The sequence below is a fragment of the Schistocerca gregaria genome, chromosome 1 (assembly GCF_023897955.1).
Source record: "Schistocerca gregaria isolate iqSchGreg1 chromosome 1, iqSchGreg1.2, whole genome shotgun sequence".
In the NCBI taxonomy this organism is placed as follows: domain Eukaryota; kingdom Metazoa; phylum Arthropoda; class Insecta; order Orthoptera; family Acrididae; genus Schistocerca; species Schistocerca gregaria.
This window is the reverse complement of record NC_064920.1, coordinates 334,329,488-334,348,874: the sequence shown is the minus strand read 5'-3', so window position 1 is coordinate 334,348,874 and position 19,387 is coordinate 334,329,488.

Below are 19,387 nucleotides of genomic sequence, written 5' to 3'. Positions count from 1 at the left end.
CACGTGCACCTTCCGCCGACCACTGGCGACAACATCGATGTACTGTGGAGACTTCACGCCCCAAGTGTTGAGCAATTCGGCGGTACGTCCACCCGGCCTCCCGCATGCCCACTATACGCACTCGCTCAAAGTACGTCAACTGCACATACGGTTCACGTCCACGCTGTCGCGGCATGCTACCAGTGTTAAAGACTGCGATGGAGCTCCGTATGCCACGGCAAACTGGCTTACACTGACGGCGGCGGTGCACAAATGCTGCGCAGCTAGCGCCATTCGACGGCCAACACCGCGGTTCCTGGTGTGTCCGCTGTGCCGTGCGTGTGATCATTGCTTGTACAGCCCTCTCGCAGTGTCCGGAGCAAGTATGGTGGGTCTGACACACCGGTGTCAATGTGTTTTTTTTTCCATTTCCAGGAGTGTATTTTGAACCGGCAAATTACATTCGTTCCACTCTAAAATCATTTATTCAATTCAGTACAGATCACTTATTCTATTTTCCTATTTTCATCTTGGATAATCTAGCCTCCTAAATCGCAAAATGCTCTCAGTTCTTTTTTTTCATTCTCCCTATGTTTCTGATTAATCTGCGTATTTCAGGAGGACGACTGTTCAGTCCTGCGTCTGGCTATCCTGATTTAGGTTTTCCGTGATTTCCCTAAATCGCTCCAGGCAAATGCTGGGATGGTTACTTCGAAAGGGTATGGCCGACTCCCTTCCCCATCCTTCCCTAATCCGATGAGGCCGATGACCTCGCTGTTTGGTTTCTTCCCCCAAACAAACCAACCCAACCCAATCTGCATATTAGCCTCGATCCGACTACCCATCATTATCAGTATTTTGTCATAAATAGCCGTAATTACGGGCATGGACGTCTCAGTATATGATAAAATATGCAAGTAAACAGCATCTTGGAGGCAACAGATGCTACTAATTCGTATTAGCTTAACACTTGTGCAACAGAGCTGTTTCCCAAAGTGTGTACTCATCTATTCACAGTAAATGTAATAGCTACGTGCCTGAATAAGAACCACTTCATACCACGTCCATATTTGCCTTACGTATGAAACGTCCCCTTAGAAAAATTGTACAAGACTGTGCTTAAACTGACACACAATATTTTTAGCGCAACGCAATCTGACTTTCAAAAATCCCTACAAACGAATGGCCCTGACTAACATTAACCTATACGTTTCATATGTCACTTACCTCACAAAAATCTTGGTTACTCGAACTACTGCAATACAGCGAGCACCACTACTGCCAGCTAAATAAAAGATTCAAACTACTGAAGGCACTAACTACTGATAGGCATAGTTAGCAAATGAAAGATTTTGATAGAGAACAAACAATGTATTTACCTTAATATTCATAATATATATAGCAGTTCATGACATCCAGTCTTACAAATTTCAAAACTCCACCATCTCTCTCCCCACATCCACCACTGCTGGCGGCTCACCTCCAACTGCGCAACGCTACGCGCTGTTAGCATCCAGCTGCCGCTGCCCAACATTACAATGGCAGACAACAATACAAACCAGCCACAGACTGCACACGGCACAGCCAGTGATTTTTCACAGAGCGCTACATGGCGTTACCAATAAGAAAATCTAAACAGCCTACTTACACGTATAATGAACATGATCTCATGAAGCAGTGTTAGCAAATGAAATAGCTTGATGTTCAAATACAGCAACCCACTTCGACTTACCTTAGCTGACAGCTGAAAATTCTAGCAGTATGCTGAGCTAATGCGCCAAAATTCATCTGTTACCAGCCTTGATTCAAGTATGTAACTTAAGCAGAATAACATTCTTTGTTATCACTATTCGTCGACCTTAGTTCGACAAGGTGGCGGTGCCATATGTTCTACGGATTTATTCAAAATCCAGGACCGGTTCGATAAAATTCAACCCCTCTCTCACTTTCACTAGTGTCAGTTTTCCTTACTAATCATGATACGTACAGTACACAAATCTTATAGCTGGACGTCCGTCTCAACTTGGTGCTCCAAGACGCAGCTGCTAATTGTGGTACGGCCTGTACAGGAATCTTGCAGTTGTGATGCGATAGCCTGTGTCGCCTTCGCTCAAACTGGCCCTGTCAGAACACTATTAAAGGAAATGATCTACCCAGAAATGAGTGAACAACACATGCTGTTCAAAAACGAATACATTGATGTTTGAAAATTCCACATAGATTAAAGTTTATAATGTGAATCGTGTGGATATTCACGCTCGCAACATAATCTTACTCAGTCTGAAGGACAATTCGATATCATCTAGCGAAGTGGCCTCTTTCTCACAAAAGGAGTTAGTATGGGGGAACTGAATACAAAGTATATTACAAACTTGTAAATGATGCAGCAACCAACTTCTCAATGCCTGTTAATTTCGCACCCTCTCTCGACCTACACGACCGCATATGAACATGTGTGATTGAACGCCAGGCTGCGGAAGGATACAAAGTCACGACCTAACTCACTTCAAACTGCAGCACAGAATTCAGCGCAACAAAATAACTTGGAACTTTCTCACCGTTAATCTTGCACATCACGCAGACTGCTCAGCGTCATAGCTCTTCCTCAGACATTTGTAATTTCGTCATTATGGGATGCTCCGTCAGAACGTACAAGGTTGCCCAGAAAGTAATGCACCGCATTTATTTTTTCAACAATTCTTTATTGAACATAATGAGAATTACACGTACGGAAGAACGGTGTTTTATCTACACACCGTATTTCTCCATGTAATCTCCATCCCGTTCTGTGGCCCTCCTCCAACGCGAAACAAGGGCGTACGTGCCCTGTCGGTACCAATCCTTGTCCTGGTGGCGGAGCCAATGCTTCACTGTGCGAACTTCCTTTGCTGATTGACAGATGCAGCGCCAAATGCCGAGTCGTAATGCGTCTGTCCTCGCGAAAGACAACATCAGCTCGTTGCAACATGTCGGATGTGACAGCCGTGGATGATCTTCCCGACCGCAGCAAATCGTGGAGCTCCGCCGAACCGCCTTCTGATGACCTCGCCCTCCATGCCCCGCAATTAACTGTACTTCCGTCGACAGCAGATGCTCCATAGACTGCACAAGCGTTTGTGAATATTCCCCACAGTTGCTTTCTCTGCAGTGAGAAATTCAATGACGGCACGTTGTTTGTAACGTACATCACCTACAGATGCCATTTTGATACTGTCCTGCAGCTACGCTATGTATCGGAAGTGACGGAAACTTGGCGCGCTCACTCAGAAGACTTCAAATTATACATACGTAGCGTATCGTATTCGCAGCATTGTTTTCAGCTGAGAAAAAGAAAATGTGGTGCATTACTTTCTGGGAAATGCTCGTACATCCCAAACCAAGCACGTCGTAACACTCCTAGACAAGGAAATAGACCCTCCAGGAAAATCAGTGCCACTATAATGGTTAGCTTCCTTTCGAAAAAAAAAAGCACATGGCAAAATCTACCTCCAAGCACGTGACTGGCTGAAGGTGAACGGTTCATCAAAGACGAGTTTGCCAGCATAACAGAATTAATATGTATTGAAGCTGGTTGGCTTAATGTATCAGATACAGCTGTAAAATAAGTATTATAGATAGCCAGAAAGAGGAAGTATGTTTTGAGAAAATGAAAGAGCCAATAACAGGTCATAACAAGCTATGCAAATGTTATACGGTTTGATGGTGCATAGTCCTGACTTTTGCGCTGTTGTGAAGGATATTTCCAGAAACAAAGGTAATTAAAGTAACAAACGAAATACATCATAATTGTTATGTTACTACCTAAGCAGCGCGGAGTGACGGCGCGGTTTGAGGCGCCATATCACGGACTGCGAGGCCCATCCCACCGGAGTTTCGAGCCCTCCCTCGGGCATGGGTGTGTATGTTGTTCGAAGCGTAAGTTAGTTAAAGTAGTGTGCAAGTCTAGGGACCGATGACCTTATCAGTTCGGTTCCTTAGGAATTCACAAACAGTTGAACATTTGAGTACCTAAGAAGCCACTGGAGACCACAGTATACCAAAGTACACCTAACTACTCTGAAACTATCGGTAAGTACATCTAAGTACTCAGAAAGGATCCTTAAACAGCCTTCAAAATTTTGTTGTTAGAGTTATGTATCAACCTCTACATTAAATACGAGAGTTACAGAGTACTTTTCGGCGATGTTTTTGACAGTTAGCTACACGTTTTAGGTGCAATTTGGTCAGGTTTTCAAATTCTGTGTATCTGTTGATTTCTATTGTCCATCTCCGTAGCCGTGGTCTGCAATGCACTCCTGTACGGTGGCGATCAACACGAGGGTAAGCCAGTTCGATTCCTGTTGGTGGAATTCCTGCGCCGGTATTTGCAGAAAAGAAGAGGGGGTGGCGTGAGATTCCTTATCACCAGACTTTGTGCCAGTACGCTACGTTGTATTCCAATCCTCTCCGCAAAGTCGCATTAAGTGAGAATGTGTGACTGTTGATGGCGATCAGTGTGTCGTATTGGAACAGTAAGTCCGCCAGCCATTCGAGAGGAATGGACTACGTGTTGGCATAGTGTTTCACCCCTTCCTTCACTTATCACCATCATACAACAGAAATATGACGGCAAACTTTTCAGACTTTTTATAAACAAATGCACATTAGTCATAACTCTCATGTATCAGCGAGGAAATGAGCCATCGTGCACGAAAGAAGTAATCTCTTTCCGGCTAAATGGCCGAACCTACCCTTCGTGGTCTCCCAGCTAACAACGCTATACGACTCTTTCTTTGCTAATGTCTTCTTGTTAACAACATAAGACAGAATCTTCTTAGAAATCCATGGGAGATCATGAATAACCAACTCCGCAGTCCATTATAGATCGAATATTATATGGGAGTCTGGGAACAACAGCTGTTACTGCACAGCGTGGGACTAGTCCCGCCGTAGCACGTATTCCATTACCTACCCTCCGAGCAGGGCGCCGTCACCTTAGCGCGTGCCCCACTTCGGGGAGACTCCCCGACATTCGGTGCCAATTAGTTTCCATTAGGAGCGGCAAGGGAGACGCGGCTCTGGGCCACCCCTAGTCGCCGGGGTACTGCCTCCCGACAGGCGCCATGGCCCATCCATTTGCCTGCCCACCGGGATTACCTACTTGGCCGTCAGCTTTGCACGGTGCTTTCGAAAGACGCCAGCTGGAACGTCCAGTGAACCCTGTAACACGAGCTTACATGGTCAGACTGAAGAAACTGTATGTCTTAAAGTAACTCCCAATTCTCAAACACAGTTTCTCCCCTCATAGACTCGTCCATGTGGAGGGAACAACAAACAGCTACGTGATAACAATAATGCTTCCTTTCAGTAGACTCGTGAAATTTGTGTATAGTTCTCGGACTCCATTAATTAATGTACATAATGGAAATATAATTAAAATTCTTCTAGGCATTGTGATGCTTCGTCATATTAAAAGTAAAATACTTCAAACTATATACATACATATAATAAAAACGGAGATTATATACAGGGTGTCTCACCTAACTCTGCCATCTCAAATATCTCTGGAACAACAATAAATATTCATGAACGGTTTTCACCAGCATGAACGTACGGCGGGATCTTAACAAACTAAACACTACGCTAAATTTTAAAACGTAAACAAATACTATTTTCAACACAAACATGTGTATTTTTAAATGGACGCACCCTATTATTTCGTATGCAATCAATAGAATAAATAAATCGCAAAAATTGTGGTGTTGGTTGCATCGCAATACGTCAATTACATTCCGAGAGATTGCGAAGCGAATTTGATGCTTAAAATAAATGAAGCTCACAGATAGCGCACGTCCTGAGACTCAAGTGTACACCTCACGTTTCCGGTAATCGTGATATGATTGACGTACTACGTTAGTGATGTGTTAATGTATGTTGTCGTATTGTGTGGCAACACATCATTGGCCCATATTTCATTGATGGCGCTCCTGAAGAGGGATAGTTTATCCCCTTCTTGAGCAGTACCTTACCACCCGAACCGGTCAAACTCATTATAAGTGTCAAATAATGCGATATCAGAATGATGGATGTCCTGCACGTAATGTTTACTGTTGCGAAATAACAACTAGTTGTACAATTAGTGGTAACACACTTGGTTTCACGTTCCTAAACCTCGTAAGTTCTGAAATACGTGGCTTGTACACAATAGCAACGGCCTCACAGTTTCTGACCTAATGCATCACATGTAGTAGTGTGCTCAGAGCAGGCGTTGCCAGCTCTGGCGCCTGTATCCTGCCGTAAATATACCAATATCACCACGGCACGCTCTACCTTCAGTGTACAAGTGTCTCCTAATCTGGTCTACTGAACTGCTCTTATACTCTTATGTAATTCACATAGGATGCCACATTAAAACCTGTTTTCTTGTGAATTGTTCCATTTGCCTTCATCTAGTCGATATGCCGGCCTTCAGTAATGAAGAAAAACTACATATTATTTCAATTTATGGCAAATGTCACAGAAATGCAACCGCAGCTGTGACACTGTATGCTGAACGCTACACAGATCAGCAGTGTCCTTCACGTCGAATCATTGGCAACATATGAAAGACACTCACGGAAACAGGAAGTCGGGCTCTCACTAAACGACGACGTACAACGCCAGCGACTGGCAACGGAAACGAAATTGCTGTTCTGACTGCTTTAGCGCACAATCCCCTGGTAGGTGTACGAGAAATTGCACGATGTGTAGGAATAAGCCATAGTAGTGTGTGCCGAATTTTACATCGGCATCGGTTTCGTCGGTTCGATATCTCACTGCACCAAGAACTGTACGAGAACGACTTTGAATCCCGCATTGCATTCTGTCGTTTTGCACTTCAGCGTTTGCAAGGTAATCCAGTATTCCTAATCAATACGTTCTTTAGGACGAGGCTTCATTTACAAATGATGGTAATGTTCCAAATGGTTCAAATGACTCTGAGCACTATGGGACTCAGCTTCTGAGGTCGTCAGTCCCCTAGGACTTAGAACTACTTAAACCTAACTAACCTAAGGACATCACACACATCCCTTCCCGAGGCAGCATTCGAACCTACGACCGTAGCGGTCGCGCGGTTCCAGACTGTAGCGCCTAGAACCGCTCGGCCACACTGGCCGGCGATGGTAATGTGAATCTGTGGAACATGCACTACTGGTCTGTGCAAAATCCCCACTGGAATCGCCACGTTACTCATAAACGACAGAGGAGTGTCAATGTTTGGTGCGGTATCATTGCTAACTGTATTGTAGGTCCCTATTTTTACCGTGGAACATTAAATGGACAGCGATATGCATCATTTCGTCAACACACACTAGCGCTCCTCATGGATTATCTAGGATTGGAAACTCGTCTATCAATATGATTCCAACATGATGGATGTCCCTCACACAATGCAAAAGTTGCCAGAGACGTTCTAGATGCGTCATTTCGAAATACGTGGATGGGGCGGGGAGGTATTGTGCGATGGCCAGCGCGGTCCCCCGACTTGACGCCATTAGACTTCTTTCTCTGGGCTGCATTGCGAGACAGAGTGTATCAAGATCCCCTAACAGCAGTAGAGGATATGCAACATCGTATTACTGCGGCATGTGCGATAATATCTGTAGAAGCTCTACAATCTGAGCAACACTCTCTCGTTATCTGTCTGCAAACCTGTATTGATGCAAACGGAGGGCACTTTGAACATTTGTTGACGTGACACAGTTTCATTGGTCAAGATGTGTGTGTATTTTTTATGCTGGATGTAATGCACAACAATACGTTTACTGTGCGCTATAGGGTACTAGTAAATGTGTTTAGCAAAGTGAATTCAAATGTGTTATCTCCACTTGTAGCTCTAGTTGTCATTTCCTCTAGAATAAACATACATTTACAATTTGAAAAACGTAACTTTGCGTTAGACGTGTTACCTGTGTATTTTTGTGGTTTGTGCATACCTTTCCATTGTGTGAGCCCCTGACAAAGGCAGCGTCAGATACACGCTTGAGTTTCAGGACGTGCACTTCATTTATTTTAAGCGTCAACTTCACTTTGCAATTTCTCGGAATGTAATTGACGAATTGCGATGCAACCAATGCCATTATTTTTGTGATTTTTCACACTATTGATTGCATACGAAATAATAAGGAGTATCCATTTAAAAATTCAAAAGTTTGAGTTGAAAATAGTATTTGTTTACGTTTTAAAATTTCGCGTAGTGTTTGGTTTCCTATGCCCCTGCCATATGTTCATGCTGATGAAAATTGTTTTTGAATATCTAGTGTTGTTCCAGAGACATTTGAAGTGGCAGAGTTAGGTGAGACACCCTGTATATATACACTATGTGATCAAAAGTATCCGGATACCCCAAAAACATACGTTTTTCACCATGTACACCTCTTCTCTCCCTGCCAGTCGGATACTAGGGATGAAACTTCATTTCTCCACATTAATGCATTACGATGCACAAGTCATCTAGGCTACAGATGCAGACAGCGGAAGTTTACCAATTGCCTAACTGTGTATCACTGCAAAAAAGCATCGGTCCTTTTAGATTTCGCTAAGGAATTTTTTCTGCTGTGGATACACTGGTGCGCGCCGAACTTAAGGACGAAAGTAACTTTTCATTGATGGGTCACTGCCATATAACATAGCCTGATAAAACTTGCACCAGATATAAAGATAACTGCTGCACTATAGTAGTTCTAGGCGCGCAGTCCGGAACCGTGCGACTGCTACGATTGCAGGTTCGAATCCTGCCTCGGGCATGGATGTGTGTGATGTCCTTAGGTTAGTTAGGTTTAAGTAGTTCTAAGTTCTAGGGGACTGATGACCACAGCAGTTGAGTCCCATAGTGCTCAGAGCCTTTTTTTTTTTTTTGCACTATAGTACAGAGAGTAAATGAAAGAAAAACGTAATATGACGATTAGAAATGACAATTTTGTCCACAGACAATAATTACAAATAAGTCACCGCGATTTATGATAGTCCCCAGGACATAACAAAAGATTCTTAATAGGGTGTGTGAACACAACGAGCGGCAGGCGTGCTATGCAACACGCTTCCATGCTGGTCACAAGTTTGGTAAGAGGTTCTTACGGTAGGGCGTTTCAGTCCCCCATGAGCGCGATTGGTGGCTGCTGGATGGTCGTTGGTGAAAGTGGACGTGCTCCAACAGCTCTCCCCGACGAATCCAACACTTCTTCCTCAAATGGTTCAAATGGCTCTGAGCACTATGGGACTTAAGAACTTGGAACTGCTTAAACCTAACTAACCTAAGGACATCACACATATCCATGCCCGAGGCAGGATTCGAACCTGCGACCGTAACGGTCGCGCGGTTCCAGACTGAAGCGCCTAGAACCACTCGGCCACAATGGCCACAATGGCCGGCCACTATGGCCGGCTCCAACACTTTCTCCAAGGGCATCCAATCTGGCGATCGGGCAGGCCAGTCAATTTGCCGAATATCGTCTCGTTCCAATAGATCCTCCAGTGACGCAATTCGATGCGGTCTCGTTCTGCCATCCTTAAAAATGAGCTAATACACCCCTGAAGAGACGCATTAAGCGTAGGAGAGTATTATCACAGTAATTTGGACTTGTGACCGTACAGTGTTTAAAAATTTGGAGGCCAGTACATTCGTACAAAATTATGCCTTCCCACTTATGGGAAAATGTGGAAACACATAATGCACTCAAGAACATTGTAGAACATAATCGTTTTGCAAGTTTGTTTGCCTGACCATAATTATTCGTTTTGAAAATAAAAACTGTATTTTCTTGCTTCAATGCATTTTATTTCTTCCAGACGCGTTTCGACTTTCACTTTAAGGCATCTTCAGTGGGATCTAGGATGATAAAGTTTTGTTTTGATATGCAATATTTGTACATTTTTAATGTAAAAATATCGTATGACACAACTTGACTGGAAGAAGGGATCGCTTGGTAGGGCATATTCTGAGGCATCAAGGGATCACCAATTTAGTATTGGAGGGCAGCGTGGAGGGTAAAAATTGTAGAGGGAGACCAAGAGATGAATACACTAAACAGATTCAGAAGGATGTATGTTGCAGTAGGTACTGTGAGATGAAGAGCCTTGCACAGGATAGAGTAGCATCGAGAGCTGCATCAAACCAGTCTCTGGACTGAAGACTACAACAACAATATCAAACCAAAACTGTTTCATTCTACACTCCACTTAAGATGCCTTAAAGCACAAGGCGAAACGCAACTGGAAGAAATAAAACACATTGCTGCAAGAGAAGGCAGTTTTTATTTACAAAACTAATGATCGATCCTTTTGGTCGAAAAGGAGTTACCTAGTAGGGAGGCATAATGCTGCATGAGTGCACACTCTCTCTTTCCAGGTATTAATCCCGACTTGCCGTGTCTGCTGTTTTGCTACATCTCCTCCATTTCTCCCTGTCGTTGACATGTTCTGGTCGTTAGCCAACATGTCTCCCCCAACGTTGTCAGTCCATCTCTTTGCCGGTCTTCCTGGTGGTCTTGTTCCTCCTGGATTGATGTGGAGCGCTGTTTTTGCAACTGACTTGTCTTGATTTCTCATGATGTGGCCCTACCAGCGGGGACGAGCTTCCCTCACTTTGTCGGTGATCGGCGCGACACCAAACCTTTGCCGGACGTCTGTATTTTTTACGTGGTCACATCGTGGCAGTCCCACGGACCATCGAAGCTTCTTTACCTCCATGGTTTGTAACATTTGCTTCTGTTGTTTCGTCTTAGAGTAACACTCAGTGCCATACATTGCTGCTGGGCGTACCATGGTCTTATGTACTTTTGCCTTTAGATACTGAGGCATCTTTCTATCGCAGACGACTCCAGTGACCTGTCTCCACTTGAGCCAAGCAGCATTCACCGTCATCCGAGTATCAAGAGATGTGTAGCAATCTGAGGTGACGACAGACCCTAGGTACTTAAAATGCATGATCTTCTGCAGGTCTTCTTCGCCGATACTTACGGTGCCTCTGGTTTGGGAGCCGCATTCTAGGTACTCAGTCTTCTGGGCATTGAGGTGCATTCCATTTTCAGCCAGTCTTTCCTTCCACGTTTGAACCTGGTGCTGGAGTTCAGGACGGGCTTGGTCGGTATCCATGCAAAGGATGAACAGTAATGGTAAAAGGTCAGAACCCTGATGAAAACCCACAGTGATATCGAAGGGCGGAGAAATTCCAGCAGGACTCCGAACAAAGCTAGTGGAATTACCGTACAGAAGTTGCACCCTGCTTACATATGCTCCAGGGACGCCATGGAAGCGAAGAGCTCACCAAATAAGATCGTGTGGGATACGATCGAAAGCTTTTCTAGGTCTACGAATGCCATGTATACATTCTTCTGTCTCTCTCTGCGTTTTTCCATCAAAAGGCGCGTGGCATGGATAGCGTCGATGGTAGTGCATCCCTTAACAAATCCACATTGGTTTGGTGTTACAGAGTCAATACTTCTGAGTCTGTTATCAAGTACGTGTTCAAAGATTTTTAAGTATGAGAGAGGAGTCGAATAGGGCGATAAGTCGAGCAATCGTTCACGTCTCCATTTCCTTTTCTTAGTGCGTTTTTTCAGGAGCGCATTCGGCCCTGACTTCATGTTTATGGGCGAAAGTGCGCGACGACATTGGACAGCGCAAGTGGAGGAGCTCTAGGAACGAGAGGATAAACGGTGAATGGAACACCCCGGAAGACTTAAACAACTGGCCATTAAAGATGCTGTACCCCGAAGATGAAGTGCTGCAGACGCGAAATTTAACCGACAGGAAGAAGATGCTGTGATATGCAATTGATTAGCTTTTCAGAGCATTCGCACAAGGTTGGAGCCGATGGCGACACCTACAACGCGCTGACATGCGGAAAGTTTCGAACTAATTTCTCATGCACAAACAGCAATTGACCGGCGTTACCTGGTGAAACGTTGTTGTGATGCGTCGTGTAAGGAGGTAGGGAGAAGAAATGCGTACCACCCTGTTTCCGACTTTGGTAAGGGTCGGATTGTAGCCTATCGCGATTGCGGTTTATCGTATTGCGACATTGCTGCTCGCGTTGGTCAAGATCCAATGACTGTTAGCAGAATACGTACTCCGTGGGTTCAGGAGGGTAATACGGAACGTCGCGCTGGATCCCAACGGCCTCGTATTACTAGCAGTCGAGATGACAGGCATCTTATCCGCATGGCTGTAACGGACCGTGCAGCCACGTCTCGATCCCTGAGCCAACAGATGGGGAAGTTTGCAAGACAACAACCATCTGCACGAACAGTTCGACGAAGTTTGCAGTAGCATGGATTATCAGTTCGGAGACCATGGCTGCGGTTACCCTTGACGCTGCATCACAGACAGTAGCGCCTGCGATGGTGTAGTCAACGACGAACCTGGGTGCACAAATGGCAAAAAGTCATTTTTTTGGATGAATCCAGGTTCTGTTTACAGCATCATGATGGTCGCATGCGTGTGGTGAATGCACATTGGAAGCGTGTTTTCGTCATCGTCATACTGGCGTATCACCCGGCGTGATGGTATAAGGTGCCATTGGTTACACGTCTCGGTCACCTCTTGTTGGCATTGACGGCACTTTGAACAGTGGACGTTACATTTTAGATGTGTTACGACCCGTGGCTCTACCCTTCATTCGAAGCCTGCGAAACCCTACATTCCAGCATGACAATGCACGACCGCATGTTGCAGGTCCTGTGCGGGGCTTTCTGGATACAGAAAATGTTCGACTGCTGCCCTGGCCAGCACATTCTCCAGACTTCTCACCAATTGAAAACGTCTGGTCAATGGTGACCGAGCAACTGGCTCGTCACAATACGCCAGTCACTACTCTTGATGAACTTTGGTATCGTGTTGAGGCTGTATGGGCAGCTGTACCAGTACACGCAATCCAAGCTCTGTTTGACTCAATGCCCAGGCGTATCAAGACCGTTATTACGGCCAGAGTTGGTTGTTCTGGGTATTCATTTCTCAGGATCTTTGCACCCAAATTAAATGAAAATGTAATCACATGTCATTTCTAGTATAATATATTTGTCCAATGAATACCCGTTTCTCATCTGCATTCCTTCTTGGTGGAGCTATTTTAATGGCCAGTAGTGTAAATCAAATCTCTCAGTTTTTAAATGGTTTTGGAAATCAAAGTTCACGATTCGTGGCCTAAAACGAACAGCATGTACTGATCATAAACGTTTCATTTAAGACGCATTGAGATCTTAGGTTTGAGAAATGTATTTGATTTTGAGAAAACATTCAAACGCTTTTTTATTCTTTTGCAGTCCATCCTGTCATTGTCTTTAGCTGTCATAAACTACAGAAAGTTATTGTCTCTTTCTATGACTTCATTGTTAATTTGTAGCATGTTCTTTCTCCTATTTGTTGTTCACACATTATTCCAATATTGTTACAATTTATTAACAGAACAGTTTTATGACTGGCTACATGGGGACTGGATGTTGTGTTGTCCTCATTATTTCATCATCATCATCATTCGTAGTAGTGGCTAGACTGTACTGTGTAAACATTAAGACTTTGTACTAATGACCGGGCAATTGAGCGCCCCACAAACCAAACAACAATATCAGACTTGCTACATGAATTTGTTTCATTCGTTTTTGACGTCTCTGTGCACAATAGAAAAATATCATTGTGTTATCAGCGAAACTATAGTGGTCCATATGGGTTTTTTTAATACACTCCTGGAAATGGAAAAAAGAACACATTGACACCGGTGTGTCAGACCCACCATACTTGCTCCGGACACTGCGAGAGGGCTGTACAACCAATGATCACACGCACGGCACAGCGGACACACCAGGAACCGCGGTGTTGGCCGTCGAATGGCGCTAGCTGCGCAGCATTTGTGCACCGCCGCCGTCAGTGTCAGCCAGTTTGCCGTGGCATACGGAGCTCCATCGCAGTCTTTAACACTGGTAGCATGCCGCGACAGCGTGGACGTGAACCGTATGTGCAGTTGACGGACTTTGAGCGAGGGCATATAGTGGGCATGCGGGAGGCCGGGTGGACGTACCGCCGAATTGCTCAACACGTGGGGCGTGAGGTCTCCACAGTACATCGATGTTGTCGCCAGTGGTCGGCGGAAGGTGCACGTGCCCGTCGACCTGGGACCGGACCGCAGCGACGCACGGATGCACGCCAAGACCGTAGGATCCTACGCAGTGCCGTAGGAGACCGCTCCGCCACTTCCCAGCAAATTAGGGACACTGTTGCTCCTGAGGTATCAGCGAGGACCATTCGCAACCGTCTCCATGAAGCTGGGCTACGGTCCCGCACACCGTTAGGCCGTCTTCCGCTCACGCCCCAACATCGTGCAGCCCGCCTCCAGTGGTGTCGCGACAGGCATGAATGGAGGGACGAATGGAGACCTGTCGTCTTCAGCGATGAGAGTCGCTTCTGCCTTGGTCCCAATGATGGTCGTATGCGTGTTTGGCGCCGTGCAGGTGAGCGCCACAATCAGGACTGCATACGACCGAGGCACACAGGGCCAACACCCAGCATCATGGTGTGGGGAGCGATCTCCTACACTGGCAGTACACCTCTGGTGATCGTCGAGGGGACACTGAATAGTGCACGGTACATCCAAACCGTCATCGAACCCATCGTTCTACCATTCCTAGACCGGCAAGGGAACTTGCTGTTCCAACAGGACAATGCACGTCCGCATGTATCCCGTGCCACCCAACGTGCTCTAGAAGGTGTAAGTCAACTACCCTGGCCAGCAAGATCTCCGGATCTGTCCCCCATTGAGCATGTTTGGGACTGGATGAAGCGTCGTCTCACGCGGTCTGCACGTCCAGCACGAACGCTGGTCCAACTGAGGCGCCAGGTGGAAATAGCATGGCAAGCCGTTCCACAGGACTACATCCAGCATCTCTACGATCGTCTCCATGGGAGAATAGCAGCCTGCATTGCTGCGAAAGGTGGATATACACTGTACTAGTGCCGACATTGTGCATGCTCTGTTGCCTGTGTCTATGTGCCTGTGGTTCTGTCAGTGTGATCATGTGATGTATCTGACCCCAGGAATGTGTCAATAAAGTTTCCCCTTCCTGGGACAATGAATTCACGGTGTTCTTATTTCAATTTCCAGGAGTGTATATATTCCTACTTTCTTCCCAGTTTAAGGGTCTGAAAACTTCCTCTGGGACGGTGTAATCTTGGTAATGTGGAATCTTGTTGCCTGACTCTTCTTTTGTTTCGTGTTTTCCTCTATCCTGATGATATCTCGCAGAAACTGAGTAACTGAGATAGGTATCATTCTACAGGTTTGTTAAAATATATTGTATGGAAGTTAAATTCAAAGCTGTCTCAAAATCAGTGAACCCGGACAATTAATTGTTCATTTTTAGGTCTCGTAATTTAGTTTGCGGTTTGCAAGTGTTCTGTACTGGTGTATACGCTTCTAAACCCCACTTTTCATTTGTTTTACACAAGAATTTAATGCTTTTCTGGCGTTAATGTTAGTGAATATTTATACATTGCAGTAAGATCCTATATCTATAGTTTTTTTACGTTTTGTCTGTTTTCTTCCTCTTGAAAAATGACAATTACAGAATCATTATAATTTCCGGAAATTGTCTTCCTCCTCCCGGTTTGGGCACAGAGCTTTATCAAGATGAGACTCATATGTTTCCAGGGAAACCTAATTCCTTCAGATAATTCAAAGAATTATCTGTTTCCTGAAATAAAACGTCCTCAGAAATTTCATAAATTAGTGAGCTAGAAACTCATTATGATTAGCGCGTTTTAAAGATAAAATAACATGAATTTTGGGTCGACGTATGTAAAAGGAGCCAACAGCTGGCAAAACGCCCAATACACAATGGAACCCTTGCAGGCGAGGCCTGTGTGACGTTACCTGTTAACAAGATACTGCAACACCTCATGCTGCCTATGAGGTCCTGACCAATCTCGGTACAGAGGATGTTGCCCTGACCAGAACGTTAGCCAGTTGGAAACACTTTGTCACGGATTTCCGGGAAACTGGTACGCCATGATGTCTCAGCCAGAGAAGGAAATTTGTTAGCAAACATTTTTGTTGCGTTCTTTGAGCCTTTTCAGCTGTTTAATTCTATTTGTCTCACCATTTCCTAAGATAACCAAGCCTTCTGCAAAATATGCAACATTGATATCACTTTTCAGTCGTCGAATTTATGTGGACCTCCAGTAGAAGTCAGGAAGGTCATAAAATTTATAGCGTCAATAAATTTTAAAACAAACGTACGTTCTGGATGGAAGCAGCTCGGAGTGCAACATCAGTAGTAGTATGAAGCAAAGATCAGTGTTATGTACGATCTCCTATATCCTTCTACAGCCTACCACAACAAATGTACGTCCTGGATGGAAGCAGCTCGGAGTACAACTTCAACAATGATGTGCCGCAAGGGTCAGTGTTCCGTCCGATCTCATATACCCTTCTATATCCTTTCACTGTCGACGTGTCTACTGAATACTGCATGCTGCTCTCATTGTATTCAGACGACAGGGCGGTCTTCGGATAGATCATGTACACCCGGCGTCTCAGCCGATGCCTCCAAAACCCAATAGATCTCACAGACACCTTGACTCTAAAGTGGCGCCTGGCTTTAAACCCAGATAAAAGTCAAGCCGTTATCAGCAGTAGATGAGAACATGCCAACTGACCTGTAGTCTTTCCACTTTCGTAGAAATGTAGTATGATTGAACAGAACGGCCCTGACTTGTCTTGCATCTGCTGTGGAAGACATTGGGTCTCTTCCAGTGCCTCCAGCCGCTACTAATCCAAAACTATACCAACTCCTAGGCGTCATAGTGCACAAGCTGCCGCTCCGACTAATTCTGGAGTTTGTCGCTGAAGCGTAGAGGAACGTAGTGGGTTCACATCTCTAGTTTGTACAATGAGCCCGGAATTGAAATTTCCGAATGGCAAACCACGCCCCTGTTTCTCCCTAGGGTGAGTATCGAAAAGCCGCACGATTCTTCTAAAAGAAATCGCAGTAGTCGCAGTAGCGCGATCTGTGGACACTTGTACATAAAATCTGTCGCAGTGCCGACACCAGGCGGCCAACATCTGTCGACGCAGCATTTGCTAAAAGGTGGAGAAATTATGAAGGCAACAAATTTAGTGCATAAATCACCAGTGAAACAAACGTAAGGAAAAATCTGAAGGCTGAAAACTTCGATACGTCCAGTACATAATGAACAAGACGCTTGGAGACTTGCATAGTGGCCTCGAATGACGAAAGCTGAGTAGCCAGGAATCATTCATCGTGCTCAGTCGATGGCGCGCGACCTGTTCTTTTTTTCGTAATGTATAGGTACCACAAAGCTTCGGGTAGCTCAAATAAAGAACACAAATTAAAATGTAATGGATTAAAAAACTGGCACTGGGTTAAAAAATGGCACACCTTTACACCGGCAGCAACGTGGTGCCGCTCACCGCTTAATATACATGGTGTTACAAAAAGGTACGGCCAAACTTTCATGAAACATTCCTCACACACAAAGAAAGAAAATATATTATTTGGACATGTGTCCGGAAACGCTTACTTTCCATGTTAGAGCTCATTTTATTACTTCTCTGGAAATCACATTAATCATGGAATGGAAACACACAGCAGCAGAACGTATCAGCGTGACTTCAAACACTTTGTTACAGGAAATGTTCAAAATGTCCTCCGTTAGCGAGAAAACATACATGGAATCCTTGATGTGCTGTGGCAGCCCTGGAGAATGGCGTATTGTATCACAGCCGTCCACAATACGAGCACGAAGAGTCTTGACATTTGGTACCGGGGTTCCGTAGACATGAGCTTTCAAATGCCCCCATAAATGAAAGTCAAGAGGGTTGAGGTCAGGAGAGCGTGGAGGCCATGGAATTGGTCCGCCTTTACCAATCCATCGGTCACCGAATCTGTTGTTGAGAAGCGTACGAACACATCGACTGAAATGTGCAGCAGCTTCATCGTGCATGAACCATATGTTGTGTCGTACTTGTAAAGGCACATGTTCTAGCAGCACAGGTAGAGTATCCCGTATGAAATCATGATAACGTGCTCCATTGAGCGTAGGTGGAAGAACATAGGGCCCAATCAATACATCACCAACAATGCATGCGCAAACGTTCGCAGAAAATCTGTGTTGATGACGTGATTCCACAATTGCGTGCGGATTTTCGTCAACCCACACATGTTGATTGTGGAAATTTACAATTTGATCACGTTGGAATGAAGCCTCATCCGTAAATAGAACATTTGCACTGAAATAAGGATTGACACATTGCTGGATGAACCATTCGCAGAAGTGTACCCGTGGAGGCCAATCAGCTGCTGATAGTGCCTGCACACGCTGTACATGGTGCGGAAACAACTGGTTCTCCCGTAGCACTCTCCATACAGAGACGTGGTCAACGTTATCTTGAACCACAGCAACTTCTCTGACGCTGACATTGGGGTTATCGTCAACTGCACGAAGAATTGCCTCGTCCATTGCAGGTGTCCTCGTCCTTCTAGGTCTTCCCCAGCCGCGAGTCATAGGCTGGAATGTTCCGTGCTCCCTAAAACGCATATCAATTGCTTCGAACGTCTTCCTGTCGGGACACCTTCGTTCTGAAAATCTGTCTCGATACAAACGTACCGCGCCACGGCTATTGCCACGTGCTAATCCACACATCAAATGGGCATCTGCCAACTCCGCATTTGAAAACATTGCACTTACTGCAACACCACGTTCGTGATGAACACTAACCTGCTGATGCTACGTACTGATGTGCTTGTAGAGCAATGAATCGCATGTCGACACAAGAACCGAAGTCAACATTATCTTCCTTCAATTGGGCCAACTGGCGGTGAATCGAGGAAGTACAGTACATACTGACGAAACTAAAATGAGCTCTAACAGGGAAATTAAGCGTTTCCGGACCCATGTCCATGTAACATCTTTTCTTTATTTGTGTGTGAGGAATGTTTCCTGAACGTTTGGCCGTAGCTTTTTGTAACACCCTCTATGACGGTTGCTGTGAACACGGTAATCATAATGGATTCCTAGCTCAATTATTTATGAAATTTCTGAGGAGGAAAATTATTTTCGGAAACTGCGATAAATCTTTCAATGATCTGAAGGAATTACATTTGCCTGAAGATATATGAGTCTCATCTTTATCTTCGGTAAAGCTCTGTGCCGCAGCCGGGATTTGATCACGTTTGTTTTGCTTACCAGGCATACGTGCAGACTTCTGCATCACTTTGGCATTGCGGCTGACACAGCTGCATAGAGTACCCGCATCCAATGCCCTCCCTATCTCTATTGAGCATGTTTTTTGATTTTATCCATACTGGATGAGAGGTCGTGCTTGTGAATGTCAATGTTAAAAAAATTTATCGGCTCAACCACTTGTTTATAGTGTAAA